The sequence below is a fragment of the Syngnathus scovelli genome, chromosome 1 (assembly GCF_024217435.2).
Source record: "Syngnathus scovelli strain Florida chromosome 1, RoL_Ssco_1.2, whole genome shotgun sequence".
NCBI classification, from domain to species: Eukaryota; Metazoa; Chordata; class Actinopteri; order Syngnathiformes; family Syngnathidae; genus Syngnathus; species Syngnathus scovelli.
Window position 1 is genome coordinate 5,883,363 of NC_090847.1, and position 24,631 is coordinate 5,907,993.

The 24,631-nt window shown below is 36.4% G+C and overlaps 1 protein-coding gene and 1 long non-coding RNA gene across 8 annotated transcripts in view; both read right to left on the reverse strand.

The window, feature by feature from the left end:
- The window catches only part of nexmifb (neurite extension and migration factor b), a 175,857-nt gene that overhangs the window by 53,812 nt on the left and 97,414 nt on the right, over nucleotides 1-24,631 (reverse strand). The window lies entirely within an intron of this gene.
- LOC137840445 (uncharacterized) lies at nucleotides 752-19,366 on the reverse strand. The gene is made up of 2 exons (XR_011087092.1): nucleotides 7,209-19,366; nucleotides 752-6,922 (listed from the first exon to the last, which is right to left on the reverse strand). It is a non-coding gene; the product is annotated as an uncharacterized lncRNA (long non-coding RNA).

The following is a 24,631-nucleotide window of genomic DNA, read 5'->3' on the forward strand; positions in this document are numbered from 1 at the left end:
TTTCATCTTTTGCTTACCTATTTCACAACTTCCCACTTACCAAAAATTCCAAATTTGAAATTCAACCAAATTCTGCAAAATTTCGTTTTTCGACTCTAATTTGTACATTTTTCAACCGATTCAACCCATTCCAACTTTCAACTCTTCATCTTTTGCCTACGTATTACACAACTTCCCACTTACCAAAAATCCCAAATTTGAAATTCAACCAAATTCTCCAAAATTTCGTTTTTCTACTCTCATTTCTACATTTCTCTACCGATTCAACCCATTCCAACTTTCAACTCTTCATCTTTTGCTTACCTATTCCACAACTTCCCCTTACAAAAAATTCCAAATTTTGAAATTCAACCAAATTCTCCAAAAATGTGTTTTTCTACTCTAATTTTCACATTGTTCAACCGATTCAACTCATTCCAACTTTCAACTCTTCATCTTTTTCCTACCTATTCCCCAAATTTCCACTTGCCATAAATTCCACATTTTAAGATTTTAAACTCAACCAAATTCTCCAAAATTCTGAAATTCCACCAAATTCTCCAAAATTCCGTTTTTCACCTCTATTTTCTACATTTCTCAAGTAATTCAACTCGTTTCAGCATAATTCGCCAGCATTCGCCAAGAAGTGATTCAAAGTCTTCGCCTTCACACGCAATTTCTCCAGAAATTGCATTTTCTAGTTGTGTGAAGGCGATGGCCTTCACACATATGTTATTCTACACCATTCTCTATTATTATTATTATTCTTCTATTTTATTCCCGCCACTTTTTTGTCCCGCTTCTTCTTCCACATAATTCATCCGATTCACTCCGTTCCACTTTTGATGTATTCCAAATATTCACGAGATGAGCGCTTCCATTTTTCTCGTTCCGAAAATTTTCCGATTTCGCGAAATTCGCGAATTTACGACAAATTTTTCCCCATTCATTCTCAATGGCAGATTCGACAATTCACATTTACGTCATTCCCCTTTTAAATTCACCTCATTCAGCACATTCAAACCACATTCGGAATGATTCTCGACATTCCCAAAATTCCCAAATTCAAAAATTTCACGTTTTCACGTTAAAAATTTCGACAAAATTTCACAAAATTCCGTTTTTCACCTCTAATTTCTACATTTTTTGACCGATTCAACCCATTCCAACTTTCAACTGTTCATCTTTTCATTCAGCATCATTCCCCAAGAAGTGATTCAAAGTCTTCGCCTTCACACGCAATTTCTCCAGAAATTGCATTTTCTAGTTATTATTGTGTGAAGGCGATGGCCTTCACACATATGTTATTCTACACCATTCTCTATTATTATTGTGTGAAGGCGATGGCCTTCACACATATGTTATTCTACACCATTCTCTATTATTATTATTATTATTATATTTTATTCTCCACACTTTTTTGTCCCGCTTCTTCTTCCACATAGTTCATCCGATTCACTCCGTTCCACTTTTGACGTGTTCCAAATATTCACGAGATGAGCGCTTCCATTTTTCTCGTTCCGAAAATTTTCCGATTTCGCAAAATTCGCGAACTTACGACAAATTTTTCCCCATTCATTCTTAATGGCAGATTCGACATTTCACATTTACATCATTCCACTTTTTTCTACATTGTTCAACCGATTCAACTCATTCCAACTTTCAACTGTTCATCTTTTGCCTACCTATTCCACAACTTCCCACTTACCAAAAATTCCAAATTTGAAATTCAACCAAATTCTCCAAAATTTCGTTTTTTCACTCTAACTTTTACGTTTTTCAACCGATTCAACCCATTCCAACTTTCAACTGTTCATCTTTTTCTAACTATTCCACAACCTCCAACTTATGAAAAATTCCAAATTTTCAAATTTGGAATTCAACCAAATTCTCAAAAATTTTGTTTTTCTACTCTAATTTCTACATTTTTCAACCGATTCAACTCATTCCAACTTTCAACTGTTCATGTTTTGCCTACCTATTCCACAACTTCCCACTTACCAAAAATTCCATATTTGAAATTCAACCAAATTCTCCAACATTTTGTTTTTCTACTCTAATTTCTACATTTTTTAACCGATTCAACTCATTCCAACTTTCAACTGTTCATGTTTTGCCTACCTATTCCACAACTTCCCGTTTACCAAAAATTCCAAATTTGAAATTCAACCAAATTCTCCAAAATTTCGTTTTTCTAATCTAATTTCTACATTGTTCAACCGATTCAACCCATTCCAACTTTCAACTCTTCATCTTTTGCCTACCTATTCCACAACTTCCCACTTACCAAAAATTCCATATTTGAAATTCAACCAAATTCTCCAACATTTTGTTTTTCTACTCTAATTTCTACATTGTTCAACCGATTCAACCCATTCCAACTTTCAACTCTTCATCTTTTGCCTACCTATTCCACAACTTCCGACTTACCAAAAATTCCAAATTTGGAATTCAACCAAATTCTCAAAAATTTTGTTTTTCTACTCTAATTTCTACATTTTTTAACCGATTCAACTCATTCCAACTTTCAACTGTTCATGTTTTGCCTACCTATTCCACAACTTCCCGTTTACCAAAAATTCCAAATTTGAAATTCAACCAAATTCTCCAAAATTTCGTTTTTCTAATCTAATTTCTACATTGTTCAACCGATTCAACCCATTCCAACTTTCAACTCTTCATCTTTTGCCGACCTATTCCACAACTTCCCACTTACCAAAAATTCCATATTTGAAATTCAACCAAATTCTCCAACATTTTGTTTTTCTACTCTAATTTCTACATTGTTCAACCGATTCAACCCATTCCAACTTTCAACTCTTCATCTTTGGCCTACCTATTCCACAACTTCCGACTTACCAAAAATTCCAAATTTGAAATTCAACCAAAATCTCCAAAATTTCGTTTTTCTACTGTAATTTCTACATTGTTCAACCGATTCAACCCATTCCAACTTTCAACTCTTCATCTTTTGCCTACCTATTCCACAATTTCCCACTTACCAAAAATTAAAAATTAAAAATTTGAAATTCAACCAAATTCTCAAACATTTTGTTTTTCTACTCTAATCTTTACATTGTGCAACCGATTCAATCCATTCCAACTTTCAACTTTTCATCTTTTGCTTACCTATTTCACAACTTCCCACTTACCAAAAATTCCAAATTTGAAATTCAACCAAATTCTGCAAAATTTCGTTTTTCGACTCTAATTTGTACATTTTTCAACCGATTCAACCCATTCAAACTTTCAACTCTTCATCTTTTGCCTACGTATTACACAACTTCCCACTTACCAAAAATCCCAAATTTGAAATTCAACCAAATTCTCCAAAATTTCGTTTTTCTACTCTCATTTCTACATTTCTCTACCGATTCAACCCATTCCAACTTTCAACTCTTCATCTTTTGCTTACCTATTCCACAACTTCCCCTTACAAAAAATTCCAAATTTTGAAATTTGAAATTCAACCAAATTCTCCAAAAATGTGTTTTTCTACTCTAATTTTCACGTTGTTCAACCGATTCAACTCATTCCAACTTTCAACTCTTCATCTTTTTCCTACCTATTCCCCAAATTTCCACTTGCCATAAATTCCACATTTTAAGATTTTAAACTCAACCAAATTCTCCAAAATTCTGAAATTCCACCAAATTCTCCAAAATTCCGTTTTTCACCTCTATTTTCTACATTTCTCAAGTAATTCAACTCGTTTCAGCATAATACGCCAGCATTCGCCAAGAAGTGATTCAAAGTCTTCGCCTTCACACGCAATTTCTCCAGAAATTGCATTTTCTAGTTATTATTATTATTCTTCTATTTTATTCTCCACACTTTTTTGTCCCGCTTCTTCTTCCACATAGTTCATCCGATTCACTCCGTTCCACTTTTGACGTGTTCCAAATATTCACGAGATGAGCGCTTCCATTTTTCTCGTTCCGAAAATTTTCCGATTTCGCAAAATTCGCGAACTTACGACAAATTTTTCCCCATTCATTCTTAATGGCAGATTCGACATTTCACATTTACATCATTCCACTTTTTTCTACATTGTTCAACCGATTCAACTCATTCCAACTTTCAACTGTTCATCTTTTGCTACCTATTCCACAACTTCCCACTTACCAAAAATTCCAAATTTGAAATTCAACCAAATTCTCCAAAATTTCATTTTTCCACTCTAACTTTTACGTTTTTCAACCGATTCAACCCATTCCAACTTTCAACTGTTCATCTTTTTCTAACTATTCCACAACTTCCAACTTATGAAAAATTCCAAATTTTCAAATTTGGAATTCAACCAAATTCTCAAAAAATTTGTTTTTCTACTCTAATTTCTACATTTTTTAACCGATTCAACTCATTCCAACTTTCAACTGTTCATGTTTTGCCTACCTATTCCACAACTTCCCACTTACCAAAAATTCCATATTTGAAATTCAACCAAATTCTCCAACATTTTGTTTTTCTTCTCTAATTTCTACATTTTTTAACCGATTCAACTCATTCCAACTTTCAACTGTTCATGTTTTGCCTACCTATTCCACAACTTCACGTTTACCAAAAATTCCAAATTTGAAATTCAACCAAGTTCTCCAAAATTTCGTTTTTCTAATCTAATTTCTACATTGTTCAACCGATTCAACCCATTCCAACTTTCAACTCTTCATCTTTTGCCTACCTATTCCACAACTTCCCGTTTACCAAAAATTCCAAATTTGAAATTCAACCAAATTCTCCAAAATTTCGTTTTTCTAATCTAATTTCTACATTGTTCAACCGATTCAACCCATTCCAACTTTCAACTCTTCATCTTTTGCCTACCTATTCCACAACTTCCCACTTACCAAAAATTCCATATTTGAAATTCAACCAAATTCTCCAACATTTTGTTTTTCTACTCTAATTTCTACATTGTTCAACCGATTCAACCCATTCCAACTTTCAACTCTTCATCTTTTGCCTACCTATTCCACAACTTCCGACTTACCAAAAATTCCAAATTTGGAATTCAACCAAATTCTCAAAAATTTTGTTTTTCTACTCTAATTTCTACATTTTTTAACCGATTCAACTCATTCCAACTTTCAACTGTTCATGTTTTGCCTACCTATTCCACAACTTCCCGTTTACCAAAAATTCCAAATTTGAAATTCAACCAAATTCTCCAAAATTTCGTTTTTCTAATCTAATTTCTACATTGTTCAACCGATTCAACCCATTCCAACTTTCAACTCTTCATCTTTTGCCTACCTATTCCACAACTTCCCACTTACCAAAAATTCCATATTTGAAATTCAACCAAATTCTCCAACATTTTGTTTTTCTACTCTAATTTCTACATTGTTCAACCGATTCAACCCATTCCAACTTTCAACTCTTCATCTTTGGCCTACCTATTCCACAACTTCCGACTTACCAAAAATTCCAAATTTGAAATTCAACCAAAATCTCCAAAATTTCGTTTTTCTACTGTAATTTCTACATTGTTCAACCGATTCAACCCATTCCAACTTTCAACTCTTCATCTTTTGCCTACCTATTCCACAATTTCCCACTTACCAAAAATTAAAAATTTGAAATTCAACCAAATTCTCAAACATTTTGTTTTTCTACTCTAATCTTTACATTGTGCAACCGATTCAATCCATTCCAACTTTCAACTTTTCATCTTTTGCTTACCTATTTCACAACTTCCCACTTACCAAAAATTCCAAATTTGAAATTCAACCAAATTCTGCAAAATTTCGTTTTTCGACTCTAATTTGTACATTTTTCAACCGATTCAACCCATTCCAACTTTCAACTCTTCATCTTTTGCCTACGTATTACACAACTTCCCACTTACCAAAAATCCCAAATTTGAAATTCAACCAAATTCTCCAAAATTTCGTTTTTCTACTCTCATTTCTACATTTCTCTACCGATTCAACCCATTCCAACTTTCAACTCTTCATCTTTTGCTTACCTATTCCACAACTTCCCCTTACAAAAAATTCCAAATTTTGAAATTTGAAATTCAACCAAATTCTCCAAAAATGTGTTTTTCTACTCTAATTTTCACATTGTTCAACCGATTCAACTCATTCCAACTTTCAACTCTTCATCTTTTTCCTACCTATTCCCCAAATTTCCACTTGCCATAAATTCCACATTTTAAGATTTTAAACTCAACCAAATTCTCCAAAATTCTGAAATTCCACCAAATTCTCCAAAATTCCGTTTTTCACTTCTATTTTCTACATTTCTCAAGTAATTCAACTCGTTTCAGCATAATTCGCCAGCATTCGCCAAGAAGTGATTCAAAGTCTTCGCCTTCACACGCAATTTCTCCAGAAATTGCATTTTCTAGTTATTATTATTATATTTTATTCTCCACACTTTTTTGTCCCGCTTCTTCTTCCACATAGTTCATCCGATTCACTCCGTTCCACTTTTCACGCGTTCCAAATATTCACGAGATGAGCGCTTCCATTTTTCTCGTTCCGAAAATTTTCCGATTTCGCAAAATTCGCGAACTTACGACAAATTTTTCCCCATTCATTCTTAATGGCAGATTCGACATTTCACATTTACATCATTCCACTTTTTTCTACATTGTTCAACCGATTCAACTCATTCCAACTTTCAACTGTTCATCTTTTGCCTACCTATTCCACAACTTCCCACTTACCAAAAATTCCAAATTTGAAATTCAACCAAATTCTCCAAAATTTCGTTTTTCCACTCTAACTTTTACGTTTTTCAACCGATTCAACCCATTCCAACTTTCAACTGTTCATCTTTTTCTAACTATTCCACAACTTCCAACTTATGAAAAATTCCAAATTTTCAAATTTGGAATTCAACCAAATTCTCAAAAATTTTGTTTTTCTACTCTAATTTCTACATTTTTCAACCGATTCAACTCATTCCAACTTTCAACTGTTCATGTTTTGCCTACCTATTCCACAACTTCCCGTTTACCAAAAATTCCAAATTTGAAATTCAACCAAATCTTTCTAAATTTCGTTTTTCTACTCTAATTTCTACATTGTTCAACCGATTCAACTCATTCCAACTTTCAACTGTTCATCTTTTGCCTATCTATTCCACAACTTCCCACTTACCAAAAATTCCATATTTGAAATTCAACCAAATTCTCCAACATTTTGTTTTTCTACTCTAATTTCTACATTGTTCAACCGATTCAACCCATTCCAACTTTCAACTCTTCATCTTTTGCCTACCTATTCCACAACTTCCCGTTTACCAAAAATTCCAAATTTGAAATTCAACCAAATTCTCCAAAATTTCGTTTTTCTAATCTAATTTCTACATTGTTCAACCGATTCAACCCATTCCAACTTTCAACTCTTCATCTTTTGCCTACCTATTCCACAACTTCCCACTTACCAAAAATTCCATATTTGAAATTCAACCAAATTCTCCAACATTTTGTTTTTCTACTCTAATTTCTACATTGTTCAACCGATTCAACCCATTCCAACTTTCAACTCTTCATCTTTTGCCTACCTATTCCACAACTTCCCACTTACCAAAAATTCCATATTTGAAATTCAACCAAATTCTCCAACATTTTGTTTTTCTACTCTAATTTCTACATTGTTCAACCGATTCAACCCATTCCAACTTTCAACTCTTCATCTTTTGCCTACCTATTCCACAACTTCCCACTTACCAAAAATTAAAAATTAAAAATTTGAAATTCAACCAAATTCTCAAACATTTTGTTTTTCTACTCTAATCTTTACATTGTGCAACCGATTCAATCCATTCCAACTTTCAACTTTTCATCTTTTGCTTACCTATTTCACAACTTCCCACTTACCAAAAATTCCAAATTTGAAATTCAACCAAATTCGGAAAAATTTCGTTTTTCGACTCTAATTTGTACATTTTTCAACCGATTCAACCCATTCCAACTTTCAACTCTTCATCTTTTTCCTACCTATTCCCCAAATTTCCACTTGCCATAAATTCCACATTTTAAGATTTTAAACTCAACCAAATTCTCCAAAACTCTGAAATTCCACCAAATTCTCCAAAATTCCGTTTTTCACCTCTATTTTCTACATTTCTCAAGTAATTCAACTCGTTTCAGCATAATTCGCCAGCATTCCCCAAGAAGTGATTCAAAGTCTTCGCCTTCACACGCAATTTCTCCAGAAATTGCATTTTCTAGTTATTATATTTTATTCTCCACACTTTTTTGTCCCGCTTCTTCTTCCACATAATTCATCCGATTCACTCCGTTCCACTTTTGACGTATTCCAAATATTCACGAGATGAGCGCTTCCATTTTTCTCGTTCCGAAAATTTTCCGATTTCGCAAAATTCGCGAATTTACGACAAATTTTTCCCCATTCATTCTCAATGGCAGATTCTACATTTCACATTTACGTCATTCCCCTTTTAAATTCACCTCATTCAGCACATTCAAACCACATTCGGAATGATTCTCGACATTCCCAAAATTCCCAAATTCAAAAATTTCACGTTTTCACGTTAAAAATTCCGACAAAATTTCACGAAATTTCGTTTTTCACCTCTAGTTTCTACATTTTTCAACCGATTCAACCCATTCCAATTTTCAACTGTTCATCTTTTGCCTGCCTATTCCACAACTTCTCACCTACCAAAAATTCCAAAATTTCAAATTTGAAATTCAACCAAATTCTCCAAAATTTCGTTTTTCTACTCTAACTTCTACGTTTTTCAACCGATTCAACCCATTCCAACTTTCAACTGTTCATCTTTTGCCTACCTATTCCACACCTTCCCACTTACCAAAATTTCCAAATTTTTAATTTTGAAATTCAACCAAATTCTACAAAATTTGGTTTTTCTACTCTAATTTCTACATTTTTCAACCGATTCAACCCATTCCAACTTTATTCACTTTGGTCACCTCATCCTTACCATATTCACCACCTTCACCCCCACTTCCACTATGCTTACAAAATTCAACCCTTGACCCCCACTTCCAGTGTGGCGGCCATCTTGGATTGACCCTGAAGTGCTCCCAATGAACCTAGAATGAACCGGAAGTGCCCCAAATCAATCCGGAAGTGACCTTAGGTAAACAGGAAGTGACCTCAGGTAAACCGGAAGTGACCCCAAATCACACCGGAAGTGACCTTTTTAAACCGGAAGTGACCTTTTTAAACCGGAAGTGACCCGAAATAAACCGGAAGTGACCTCAGCTAGACCGGAAGTGCCTCTATTCAAACCGGAAGTGACCCAAATAGACCGGAAGTGACCCAAATCAACCCGGAAGTGAACTTATTTCAACATTAACTGCCCTAAATAGCTACATTAGGCGCTAACTTTGGCTTTTTTTGTCCGATTGAACCCGTTTCAACATTTTAACCCCAAAAGTGAACCTCCTGAAGCTGTTTTTTTACGTTTTGTTCCAAATTTCAAAATATTTTGGCGCAATTGCTATTTCTTTTAATTCCCATTCATTCTCTATGGGGATTCAACATTTGCTCTCACTTCTACATTTTTTAACCGATTCAACCCGTTCCAACATTCAACTCTTCATCCTTTGCCTGCCTATTCCACAACTTTCCACTTACCAAAAATTCTCTACAATTTCGTTCTTCTACTCTTTATTCCACATTTTTCAACCGATTCGACCCATTCCAACTTTATTCACTTTGTTTACCTTATGCTTACCATATTCACCTCCTTCACCCACACTTCCAGTGTGGCGGCCATCTTGGATTGACCCGGAAGGGCCCCCAATGAACCCAGAATGTACCGGAAGTGCCCCATATCAAGCCGCAAGTGACCTTAGGTAAACAGGAAGTGACCTTAGGTAAACCGGAAGTGACCCCAACTCAAACCGGAAGTGACCTTTTTAAACCGGAAGTGACCTTTTTAAACCGGAAGTGACCCCAAATAAACCGGAAGTGACCTCAGCTAGACCGGAAGTGCCTCTAATCAAACCGGAAGTGACCCAAATAGACCGGAAGTGACCCAAATCACCCCGGAAGTGACCTTATTTCAACATTAACTGCCCTAAATAGCTACATTAGTCACTAACTTTTGCATTTTTTGTCCGATTGAACCCGTTTCAACATTTTAACCCCAAAAGTGAACTTCCTGAAGCTGTTTTTTTTCGTTTTGTTCCAAATTTTCATTATTATTTTTTCTTTTCATTCCCATTCATTCTCTATGGGGATTCAACATTTTCTCTAACTTCTACATTTTTTAAACCAATTCAACCCGTTCCAATATTCAACTGTTCATCTTTTCCCTACCTATTCCACAACCTCCCACTTACCAAAAATTCCAAACTTCAAATTTGAAATTCAACCAAATTCTCCAATATTTAGTATTACACTTCTATTTTCCACATTTCTCAAGAAATTCAACTCGTTTTAACATCATTCGGCATCATTCCCAAAGAAGTGATTCAAAGTCTTCGCCTTCACACGCAATTTCTCCAGAAATTGCATTTTCTAGTTATTATTATTCTTCTATTTTATTCCCGCCACTTTTTTGTCCCGCTTCTTCTTCCACATAATTCATCCGATTCACTCCGTTCCACTTTTGACGTATTCCAAATATTCACGAGATGAGTGCTTCCATTTTTCTCGTTCCGAAAATTTTCCGATTTCGCAAAATTCGCGAATTTACGACAAATTTTTCCCCATTCATTCTCAATGGCAGATTCGACATTTCACATTTACGTCATTCCCCTTTTAAATTCACCTCATTCAGCACATTCAAACCACATTCGGAATGATTCTCGACATTCCCAAAATTCCCAAATTCAAAAATTTCACGTTTTCTCGTTAAAAATTCCGACAAAATTTCACGAAATTTCGTTTTTCACCTCTAATTTCTACATTTTTCGACCGATTCAACCCGTTCCAACTTCCAACTGTTCATCTTTTGCCTACCTATTCCACAACTTCCCACTTACAAAAAAATTCCAAATTTTCAAATTTGAAATTCAACCAAATTCTTCGTAATTTCGTTTTTCTACTCTAACTTCTACATTTTTCAACCGATTCAACCCATTCCAACTTTCAACTGTTCATCTTTTGCCTGCCTATTCCACAACTTCTCACCTACCAAAAATTCCAAAATTTCAAATTTGAAATTCAACCAAATTCTCCAAAATTTCGTTTTTCTACTCTAACTTCTACGTTTTTCAACCGATTCAACCCATTCCAACTTTCAACTGTTCATCTTTTGCCTACCTATTCCACACCTTCCCACTTACCAAAATTTCCAAATTTTCAATTTTGAAATTCAACCAAATTCTACAAAATTTGGTTTTTCTACTCTAATTTCTACATTTTTCAACCGATTCAACCCATTCCAACTTTATTCACTTTGGTCACCTCATCCTTACCATATTCACCACCTTCACCCCCACTTCCACTATGCTTACAAAATTCAACCCTTGACCCCCACTTCCAGTGTGGCGGCCATCTTGGATTGACCCTGAAGTGCTCCCAATGAACCTAGAATGAACCGGAAGTGCCCCAAATCGAACCGGAAGTGACCTTAGGTTAACAGGAAGTGACCTCAGGTAAACCGGAAGTGACCCCAAATCAAACCGGAAGTGACCTTTTTAAACCGGAAGTGACCTTTTTAAACCGGAAGTGACCCCAAATAAACCGGAAGTGACCTCAGCTGGACCGGAAGTGCCTCTAATCAGACCGGAAGTGACCCAAATAGACCGGAAGTGACCCAAATCAACCCGGAAGTGAACTTATTTCAACATTAACTGCCATAAATAGCTACATTAGGCGCTAACTTTTGCATTTTTTGTCCGATTGAACCCGTTTCAACATTTTAACCCCAAAAGTGAACCTCCTGAAGCTGTTTTTTTACGTTTTGTTCCAAATTTCAAAATATTTTGGCGCAATTGCTTTTTCTTTTAATTCCCATTCATTCTCTATGGGGATTCAACATTTGCTCTCACTTCTACATTTTTTAACCGATTCAACCCGTTCCAACATTCAACTGTTCATCCTTTGCCTGCCTATTCCACAACTTTCCACTTACCAAAAATTCCAAAAATCAAATTTGAAATTCAACCATATTCTCAAAAATTTAGTATTACACTTCTATTTTCCACATTTCTCAAGAAATTCAACTCATTTCAACATCATTCGGCATCATTCCCCAAGAAGTGATTCAAAGTCTTCGCCTTCACACGCAATTTCTCCAGAAATTGCATTTTCTAGTTATTATTATTCTTCTATTTTATTCCCGCCACTTTTTTGTCCCGCTTCTTCTTCCACATAATTCATCCGATTCACTCCGTTCCACTTTTGACGTATTCCAAATATTCACGAGATGAGGGCTTCCATTTTTCTCGTTCCGAAAATTTTCCGATTTCGCAAAATTCGCGAATTTACGACAAATTTTTCCCCATTCATTCTCAATGGCAGATTCGACATTTCACATTTACGTCATTCCCCTTTTAAATTCACCTCATTCAGCACATTCAAACCACATTCGGAATGATTCTCGACATTCCCAAAATTCCCAAATTCAAAAATTTCACGTTTTCACGTTAAAAATTCCGACAAAATTTCACGAAATTTCGTTTTTCACCTCTAATTTCTACATTTTTCGACCGATTGAACCCGTTCCAACTTCCAACTGTTCATCTTTTGCCTACCTATTCCACAACTTCCCACTTACAAAAAAATTCCAAATTTTCAAATTTGAAATTCAACCAAATTCTTCGTAATTTCGTTTTTCTACTCTAATTTCTACATTTTTCAACCGATTCAACCCATTCCAACTTTCAACTGTTCATCTTTTGCCTGCCTATTCCACAACTTCTCACCTATCAAAAATTCCAAAATTTCAAATTTGAAATTCAACCAAATTCTCCAAAATTTCGTTTTTCTACTCTAACTTCTACGTTTTTCAACCGATTCAACCCATTCCAACTTTCAACTGTTCATCTTTTGCCTACCTATTCCACACCTTCCCACTTACCAAAATTTCCAAATTTTCAATTTTGAAATTCAACCAAATTCTACAAAATTTGGTTTTTCTACTCTAATTTCTACATTTTTCAACCGATTCAACCCATTCCAACTTTATTCACTTTGGTCACCTCATCCTTACCATATTCACCCCCTTCACCCCCACTTCCACTATGCTTACAAAATTCAACCCTTGACCCCCACTTCCAGTGTGGCGGCCATCTTGGATTGACCCTGAAGTGCTCCCAATGAACCTAGAATGAACCGGAAGTGGCCCAAATCAAACCGGAAGTGACCTTAGGTAAACAGGAAGTGACCTCAGGTAAACCGGAAGTGACCCCAAATCAAACCGGAAGTGACCTTTTTAAACCGGAAGTGACCTTTTTAAACCGGAAGTGACCCCAAATAAACCGGAAGTGACCTCAGCTGGACCGGAAGTGCCTCTAATCAGACCGGAAGTGACCCAAATAGACCGGAAGTGACCCAAATCAACCCGGAAGTGAACTTATTTCAACATTAACTGCCATAAATAGCTACATTAGGCGCTAACTTTTGCATTTTTTGTCCGATTGAACCCGTTTCAACATTTTAACCCCAAAAGTGAACCTCCTGAAGCTGTTTTTTTTACGTTTTGTTCCAAATTTCAAAATATTTTTGCGCAATTGCTTTTTCTTTTAATTCCCATTCATTCTCTATGGGGATTCAACATTTGCTCTCACTTCTACATTTTTTAACCGATTCAACCCGTTCCAACATTCAACTGTTCATCCTTTGCCTGCCTATTCCACAACTTTCCACTTACCAAAAATTCCAAAAATCAAATTTGAAATTCAACCATATTCTCAAAAATTTAGTATTACACTTCTATTTTCCACATTTCTCAAGAAATTCAACTCATTTCAACATCATTCGGCATCATTCCCCAAGAAGTGATTCAAAGTCTTCGCCTTCACACGCAATTTCTCCAGAAATTGCATTTTCTAGTTATTATTATTCTACTTATTCCGCTCACTTTTTTGTCCGTTAACTACTTCCACATACTTCAACCGATTCACTCCATTCCACTTTTCACTGATTCCAAATATTCATGACACGGGTGCTTACATTTTTTTCGTTCAAAAAATTTTCCGTTTTCGCAAAATTCACAAAATTCCGGCAAATTCTTCCCCATTCATTCTTAATGGCAGATTCAACATTTCACATTTACGTTGCTCCAGTTTGAAATTCACTTAATTCAACACATTCAAATCACATTGGGGACATTCCCAAACTTGCCAAATTCAAAAATTTCACGTTTTCACTTTTAAAATTTGCACAAAACTTTGCAAAATTTCACAAAATTTAGTTTTTCACTTCTAATTTCTACATTTTTCCACCGATTCAACTCGTTCCAACTTTCAACTGTTCATCTTTTGCCTACCTATTCCACACCTTCCCACTTACCAAAATGTCCAAATTTTCAATTTTGAAATTCACACCAAATTTTCCAAAAATTTAGTTTTTCCCTTCTAATTTCTACATTTTTCAACCGATTCAACCCATTCCAACTTTATTCACTTTGTTCACCTTATGCTTACCATATTCACCCCCTTCACCCCCACTTCCACAATTCAACCCTTGACCCCCACTTCCGGAGTGGCGGCCATCTTGGATTGACCCTGAAGTGCCCCAATGAACTCGGAATGAACCGGAAGTGCCCCAAATCAAACCGGAATTGACCCAAAATGAACCGGAAGTGACCTCAGGTAAACCGGAAGTGACCCCAAATCAAACCGGAAGTGACCTTTTTAAACCGGAAGTGACCCCAAATAAACCGGAAGTGACCTCAGGTAGACCGGAAGTGCCTCTAATCAAACCGGAAGTGACCCAAATAGACCGGAAGTGACCATATTTCAACATTAGATGCCTTAAATACCTACATTTGGGCTAACTTTTACAAAGTTTGGCCGATTAAACCCGTTTCAACATTTTAACCCCAAAAGTGAACCTCCTGAAGCCGTTTTTTTCCTTTTGTTCCAAATTTCCAAAAATCTTGGCGCAATTTTTTTTCTTTTAATTCCCATTCATTCTCTATTAGGATTCAAGATTTGCTCAAACTTCTACATTTTTTAACCAATTCAACTCGTTCCAACTTTCAACTGTTCATCTTTTGCCTTCCTATTCCACAACTTCCCACTTACCAAAAATTCTCTGCAATTTTGTTTTTCTACTTTAATTTATACATTTTTGAACCGATTCAACCCATTCCAACTTTATTCACTTTGTTCACCTTATGCTTACCATATTCACCCCCTTGACCCCCACTTCCAGTGTGGCGGCCATCTTGGATTGACCTTGAAGTGCCCCCAATGAACTCAGAATGAACCAGAAGTATCTCAAATCAAACCGGAAGTGACCTTAGGTAAACCAGAAGTGACCTTAGGTAAACCGGAAGTGACCCCAAATCAAACCGGAAGTGACCCCAAATCAAACCGGAAGTGACCTTTTTAAACCGGAAGTGACCTTTTTAAACCGGAAGTGACCTCAGCTAGACAGGAAGTGCCTCTTATCAAACCGGAAGTGACCCAAATAGACCGGAAGTGACCCAAATCAAAACGGAAGTGACCATATTTCTACATTAAGTGCCCTAAATACATACATTTGCACTAACTTTCGCAAATTTTGCCCGATTAAACCCGTTTCAACATTTTAACCCCAAAAGTGAACCTCCTGAAGCCTTTTTTACCTTTTGTCCCAAATTTCAAAAAATTTTGGTGGAATTTTTTTTCTTTTAATTCCCATTCATTCTCTATTAGGATTCAAGATTTGCTCTAACTTCTACATTTTTTAACCGATTCAACTCGTTCCAACTTTCAACTGTTCCTCTTTTGCCTTCCTATTCCACAACTTCCCACTTACCAAAAATTCTCTGCAATTTTGTTTTTGTACTCTAATTTCTACATTTTTCAACTTATTTAAGCCATTCCACCTTTCAACTGTTCATCATTTTCCTACCTATTCCACAACTTCACACTTACCCAAAATTCCAAATTTTCAATTTTGAAATTCACACACAATTTTCCCAAATTTCCTTTTTTCCTTGTAATTTCTACATTTGTCAACCGATTCAACTCTTTTCAACATCATTCTGCAGCATTCCCCAAGTATTTATTCAACCTCTTCACCTTCACACGCAATTTCTTCAGGAATTGCAAATTCTAGTTAGTGTGAAGGTGAAGACCTTCACACTATTGTTATTGCTGTCCTTTATTATTATTATTAGTGTGAAGGTGAAGACCTTCACACTATTGTTATTGCTGTCCTTTATTATTATTATTATTATTATTCTACTTATTCCGCTCACTTTTTTGACGCTTAACTCCTTCCACATACTTCAACCGATTCACTCCGTTCCACTTTTCACTTATTCCAAATATTCATGACACGGCTGCTTACATTTTTTTTGTTCGAAAAATTTTCCGTTTTCACAAAATTCACGATTTTGTGGCATTTTTTTCCCCATTCATTCTTAATGGCAGATTCAACATTTCACATTTTTGTTGTTCCAGTTTGAAATTCACTTATTTCAACACATTCAAATCACATTGGGGACATTCCCAAACTTGCCAAATTCAAAAATTTCACGTTTTCACTTTTAAAATTTGCACAAAATTTTGCAAAATTTCACAAAATTTAGTTTTTCACTTCTAGTTTATACATTTTTCCACCGATTCAACTCGTTCCAACTTTCAACTGTTCATCTTTTGCCTACCTATTCCACACCTTCCCACTTAGCAAAATTTCCAAATTTTCAATTTTGAAATTCACACCAAATTTTCCCAAAATTTAGTTTTTCCCTTCTAATTTCTACATTTTTCAACCGATTCAACCCATTCCAACTTTATTCACTTTGTTCACCTTATGCTTACCATATTCACCCCCTTCACCCCCACTTCCACAATTCAACCCTTGACCCCCACTTCCAGAGTGGCGGCCATCTTGGATTGACCCTGAAGTGCCCCAATGAACCCGGAATGAACTGGAAGTGCCCCAAATCAAACCGGAATTGACCCCAAATGAACCGGAAGTGACCTCAGGTAAACCGGAAGTGACCCCAAATCAAACCGGAAGTGACCCCAAATCAAACCGGAAGTGACCTTTTTAAACCGGAAGTGACCCCAAATAAACCGGAAGTGACCTCAGCTAGACCGGAAGTGCCTCTAATCAAACCGGAAGTGACCTAAATAGACCGGAAGTGCCTCTAATCAAACCGGAAGTGACCTAAATAGACCGGAAGTGACCCAAATCAAACCGGAAGTGACCCCAAATCAAACCGGAAGTGACCTTTTTAAACCGGAAGTGACCACAAATAAACCGGAAGTGACCTCAGCTAGACCGGAAGTGCCTCAAATCAAACCGGAAGTGACCCAAATCAAACCGGAAATGACCATATTTCAACATTAAGTGCCCTAAATACCTACATTTGCGCTAACTTTTGCAAATTTTGCCCGATTAAACCCATTTCAACATTTTAACCCCAAAAGTGAACCTCCTGAAGCCGTTTCTTTCCTTTTGTTCCAAATTTCAGAAACTTTTGGTGCAATTTTTTTTTCTTTTAATTCCCATTCATTCTCTATTAGGATTCAAGATTTGCTCTAACTTCTACATTTTTTAACTGATTCAACTCGTTCCAACTTTCAACTGTTCCTCTTTTGCCTTCCTATTCCACAACTTCCCACTTACCAAAAATTCTCTACAATTTTGTTTTTCTACTCTAATTTCTACATTTTCAACTTATTCAACCCATTCCACCTTTCAACTGTTCATCATTTTCCTACCTATTCCACAACTTCCCACTTACCCAAAATTCCAAATTTTCAATTTTGAAATTCACACCCAATTTTCCCAAATTTCCTTTTTCCCTTGTAATTTCTACATTTTTCAACCGATTCAACTCTTTTCAACATCATTCTGCAACATTCCTCAAGTATTTATTCAACCTCTTCACCTTCACACGCAATTTCTTCAGGAATTGCAAATTCTAGTTATTAGTGTGAAGGTGAAGACCTTCACACTATTGTTATTGCTGTCCTTTATTATTATTATTATTATTAGTGTGAAGGTGAAGACCTTCACACTATTGTTATTGCTGTCCTTTATTATTATTATTATTATTATTATTATTATTCTACTTATTCCGCTCACTTTTTTGACGCTTAACTCCTTCCACATACTTCAACCGATTCACTCCGTTCCACTTTTCACTTATTCCAAATATTCATGACACGGCTGCTTACATTTTTTTTGTTCGAAAAATTTTCCGTTTTCACAAAATTCACGATTTTGTGGCATTTTTTTCCCCATTCATTCTTAATGGCAGATTCAACATTTCACATTTTTGTTGTTCCAGTTTGAAATTCACTTATTTCAACACATTCAAATCACATTGGGGACATTCCCAAACTTGCCAAATTCAAAAATTTCACGTTTTCACTTTTAAAATTTGCACAAAATTTTGCAAAATTTCACAAAATTTAGTTTTTCACTTCTAGTTTCTACATTTTTCCACCGATTCAACTCGTTCCAACTTTCAACTGTTCATCTTTTGCCTACCTATTCCACACCTTCCCACTTAGCAAAATTTCCAAATTTTCAATTTTGAAATTCACACCAAATTTTCCCAAAATTTAGTTTTTCCCTTCTAATTTCTACATTTTTCAACCGATTCAACCCATTCCAACTTTATTCACTTTGTTCACCTTATGCTTACCATATTCACCCCCTTCACCCCCACTTCCACAATTCAACCCTTGACCCCCACTTCCAGAGTGGCGGCCATCTTGGATTGACCCTGAAGTGCCCCTATGAACCCGGAATGAACTGGAAGTGCCCCAAATCAAACCGGAATTGACCCCAAATGAACCGGAAGTGACCTCAGGTAAACCGGAAGTGACCCCAAATCAAACCGGAAGTGACCCCAAATCAAACCGGAAGTGACCTTTTTAAACCGGAAGTGACCCAAAATAAACCGGAAGTGACCTCAGCTAGACCGGAAGTGCCTCTAATCAAACCGGAAGTGACCCAAATAGACCGGAAGTGACCCAAATCAAACCGGAAGTGACCATATTTCAACATTAAGTGCCCTAAATACCTACATTTGCGCTAACTTTTGCAAATTTTGCCCGATTAAACCCATTTCAACATTTTAACCCCAAAAGTGAACCTCCTAAAGCTGTTTTTTTCCTTTTGTTCCAAATTTCAAAAAATTTTGGTGCAATTTTTTTTCTTTTAATTCCCATTCATTCTCTATTAGGATTCAAGATTTGCTCTAACTTCTACATTTTTTAACCGATTCAACTTGTTCCAACTTTGAACTGTTCATCTTTTGCCTACCTATTCCACACCTTCCCACTTACCAAAATTTCCAAATTTTCAATTTTGAAATTCACACCAAATTTTCCAAAAATTTAGTTTTTCCCTTCTAATTTCTACATTTTTCAACTTATTCAACCCATTCCAACTTTATTCACTTTGTTCACCTTATGCTTACCATATTCACCCCCTTCACCCCCACTTCCACAATTCAACCCTTGACCCCCACTTCCAGAGTGGCGGCCATCTTGGATTGACCCTGAAGTGCCCCAATGAACTCGGAATGAACCGGAAGTGCCCCAAATCAAACCGGAATTGACCCAAAATGAACCGGAAGTGACCTAAGGTAAACCGGAAGTGACCCCAAATCAAACCGGAAGTGACCTTTTTAAACCGGAAGTGACCTTTTTAAACCGGAAGTGACCCAAAATAAACCGGAAGTGATCTCAGGTAGACCGGAAGTGCCTCTAATCAAACCGGAAGTGACCCAAATAGACCGGAAGTGACCCAAATCAAACCGGAAGTGACCATATTTCAACATTAAGTGCCCTAAATACCTATATTTGCGCTAACTTTTGCAAATTTTGGCCGATTAAACCCGTTTCAACATTTTAACCCCAAAAGTGAACCTCCTGAAGCCGTTTTTTTTCCTTTTGTTCCGAATTTCAAAAAATTTTGGCGCAATTTTTTGTCTTTTAATTCCCATTCATTCTTTATTAGGATTCAAGATTTGCTCTAACTTCTACATTTTTTTAACCAATTCAACTCGTTCCAACTTTCAACTGTTCATCTTTTGCCTTCCTATTCCACAACTTCCCACTTACCAAAAATTTTCTGCAATTTTGTTTTTCTACTCTAATTTCTACATTTTTGAACTGATTCAACCCATTCCAACTTTATTCACTTTGTTCACCTTATGCTTACCATATTCACCCCCTTGACCCCCACTTCCAGTGTAGCGGCCATCTTGGATTGACCCTGAAGTGCCCCCAATGAACCCAGAATGAACCAGAAGTATCTCAAATCAAACCGGAAGTGACCTTAGGTAAACCGGAAGTGACCCCAAATCAAACCGGAAGTGACCCCAAATCAAACCGGAAGTGACCTTTTTAAACCGGAAGTGACCCCAAATAAACCGGAAGTGACCTCAGCTAGACCGGAAGTGCCTCTAATCAAACCGGAAGTGACCTAAATAGACCGGAAGTGCCTCTAATCAAACCGGAAGTGACCTAAATAGACCGGAAGTGACCCAAATCAAACCGGAAGTGACCCCAAATGAACCGGAAGTGACCTCAGGTAAACCGGAAGTGACCCCAAATCAAACCGGAAGTGACCTTTTTAAACCGGAAGTGACCTTTTTAAACCGGAAGTGACCCCAAATAAACCGGAAGTGACCTGAGCTAGACCGGAAGTGCCTCTAATCAAACCGGAAGTGACCCAAATCAAACCGGAAATGACCATATTTCAACATTAAGTGCCCTAATTACCTACATTTGCGCTAACTTTTGCAAATTTTGCCCGATTAAACCCATTTCAACATTTTAACCCCAAAAGTGAACCTCCTGAAGCCGTTTTTTTCCTTTTGTTCCAAATTTCAGAAACTTTTGGTGCAATTTTTTTTTCTTTTAATTCCCATTCATTCTCTATTAGGATTCAAGATTTGCTCTAACTTCTACATTTTTTAACCGATTCAACTCGTTCCAACTTTCAACTGTTCCTCTTTTGCCTTCCTATTCCACAACTTCCCACTTACCAAAAATTCTCTACAATTTTGTTTTTCTACTCTAATTTCTACATTTTCAACTTATTCAACCCATTCCACCTTTCAACTGTTCATCATTTTCCTACCTATTCCACAACTTCCCACTTACCCAAAATTCCAAATTTTCAATTTTGAAATTCACACCCAATTTTCCCAAATTTCCTTTTTCCCTTGTAATTTCTACATTTTTCAACCGATTCAACTCTTTTCAACATCATTCTGCAACATTCCCCAAGTATTTATTCAACCTCTTCACCTTCACACGCAATTTCTTCAGGAATTGCAAATTCTAGTTATTATTATTATTCTACTTATTCCGCTCACTTTTTTGACGCTTAACTCCTTCCACATACTTCAACCGATTCACTCCGTTCCACTTTTCACTTATTCCAAATATTCATGACACGGCTGCTTACATTTTTTTTGTTCGAAAAATTTTCCGTTTTCACAAAATTCACGATTTTGTGGCATTTTTTTCCCCATTCATTCTTAATGGCAGATTCAACATTTCACATTTTTGTTGTTCCAGTTTGAAATTCACTTATTTCAACACATTCAAATCACATTGGGGACATTCCCAAACTTGCCAAATTAAAAAATTTCACGTTTTCACTTTTAAAATTTGCACAAAATTTTGCAAAATTTCACAAAATTTAGTTTTTCACTTCTAGTTTCTACATTTTTCCACCGATTCAACTCGTTCCAACTTTCAACTGTTCATCTTTTGCCTACCTATTCCACACCTTCCCACTTAGCAAAATTTCCAAATTTTCAATTTTGAAATTCACACCAAATTTTCCCAAAATTTAGTTTTTTCCTTCTAATTTCTACATTTTTCAACCGATTCAACCCATTCCAACTTTATTCACTTTGTTCACCTTATGCTTACCATATTCACCCCCTTCACCCCCACTTCCACAATTCAACCCTTGACCCCCACTTCCAGAGTGGCGGCCATCTTGGATTGACCCTGAAGTGCCCCAATGAACCCGGAATGAACTGGAAGTGCCCCAAATCAAACCGGAATTGACCCCAAATGAACCGGAAGTGACCTCAGGTAAACCGGAAGTGACCCCAAATCAAACCGGAAGTGACCCCAAATCAAACCGGAAGTGACCTTTTTAAACCGGAAGTGACCCCAAATAAACCGGAAGTGACCTCAGCTAGACCGGAAGTGCCTCTAATCAAACCGGAAGTGACCCAAATAGACCGGAAGTGACCCAAATCAAACCGGAAGTGACCATATTTCAACATTAAGTGCCCTAAATACCTACATTTGCGCTAACTTTTGCAAATTTTGCCCGATTAAACCCATTTCAACATTTTAACCCCAAAAGTGAACCTCCTAAAGCTGTTTTTTTCCTTTTGTTCCAAACTTCAAAAAATTTTGGTGCAATTTTTTTTCTTTTAATTCCCATTCATTCTCTATTAGGATTCAAGATTTGCTCTAACTTCTACATTTTTTAACCGATTCAACTTGTTCCAACTTTGAACTGTTCTTCTTTTGCCTTCCTATTCCACAACTACCCACTTACCAAAAATTCTCTACAATTTTGTTTTTCTAATCTAATTTCTACATTTTTCAACTTATTCAACCCATTCGACCTTTCAACTGTTCATCATTTTCCTACCTATTCCACAACTTCCCACTTACCCAAAATTCCAAATTTTCAATTTTGTAACTCACACCCAATTTTCCCAAATTTCCTTTTTCCCTTGTAATTTCTAAATTTTTCAACCGATTCAACTCTTTTCAACATCATTCTGCAACATTCCCCAAGTATTTATTCAACCTCTTCACCTTCACACGCAATTTCTTCAGGAATTGCAAATTCTAGTTATTATTATTATTCTACTTATTCCGCTCACTTTTTTGACGCTTAACTCCTTCCACATACTTCAACCGATTCACTCCGTTCCACTTTTCACTTATTCCAAATATTCATGACACGGCTGCTTACATTTTTTTTGTTCGAAAAATTTTCCGTTTTCACAAAATTCACGATTTTGTGGCATTTTTTTCCCCATTCATTCTTAATGGCAGATTCAACATTTCACATTTTTGTTGTTCCAGTTTGAAATTCACTTATTTCAACACATTCAAATCACATTGGGGACATTCCCAAACTTGCCAAATTCAAAAATTTCACGTTTTCACTTTTAAAATTTGCACAAAATTTTGCAAAATTTCACAAAATTTAGTTTTTCACTTCTAGTTTATACATTTTTCCACCGATTCAACTCGTTCCAACTTTCAACTGTTCATCTTTTGCCTACCTATTCCACACCTTCCCACTTAGCAAAATTTCCAAATTTTCAATTTTGAAATTCACACCAAATTTTCCCAAAATTTAGTTTTTCCCTTCTAATTTCTACATTTTTCAACCGATTCAACCCATTCAAACTTTATTCCTTTTGTTCACCTTATGCTTACCATATTCACCCCCTTCACCCCCACTTCCACAATTCAACCCTTGACCCCCACTTCCAGAGTGGCGGCCATCTTGGATTGACCCTGAAGTGCCCCAATGAACCCGGAATGAACTGGAAGTGCCCCAAATCAAACCGGAATTGACCCCAAATGAACCGGAAGTGACCTCAGGTAAACCGGAAGTGACCCCAAATCAAACCGGAAGTGACCCCAAATCAAACCGGAAGTGACCTTTTTCAACCGGAAGTGACCCCAAATAAACCGGAAGTGACCTCAGCTAGACCGGAAGTGCCTCTAATCAAACCGGAAGTGACCTAAATAGACCGGAAGTGCCTCTAATCAAACCGGAAGTGACCTAAATAGACCGGAAGTGACCCAAATCAAACCGGAAGTGACCCCAAATGAACCGGAAGTGACCTCAGGTAAACCGGAAGTGACCCCAAATCAAACCGGAAGTGGCCTTTTTAAACCGGAAGTGACCTTTTTAAACCGGAAGTGACCACAAATAAACCGGAAGTGACCTCAGCTAGACCGGAAGTGCCTCTATTCAAACCGGAAGTGACTCAAATAGACCGGAAGTGACCCAAATCAAACCGGAAGTGACCATATTTCAACATTAAGTGCCCAAAATACCTACATTTGCGCTAACTTTTGCAAATTTTGACCGATTAAACCCGTTTCTACATTTTAACCCCAAAAGTGAACCTCCTGAAGCCGTTTTTTTCCTTTTGTTCCAAATTTCAAAAGATTTTGGCGCAATTTTTTTTTCTTTTAATTCCCATTCATTCTTTATTAGGATTCAAGATTTGCTCTAACTTCTACATTTTTTAACCGATTCAACTCGTTCCAACTTTCAACTGTTCAATTTTGGTTTTCTACTCTAATTTCTACTTTTTTCAACTTATTCAACCCATTCAACTTATTCAACCCATTCCACCTTTCAACTGTTCATCATTTTCCTACCTATTCCACAACTTCCCACTTACCCAAAATTCCAAATTTTCAGTTTTGAAATTCACACCCAATTTTCCCAAATTTCCTTTTCCCTTGTAATTTCTACATTTTTCAACCGATTCAACTCTTTTCAACATCATTCTGCAGCATTCCCCAAGTATTTATTCAACCTCTTCACCTTCACAC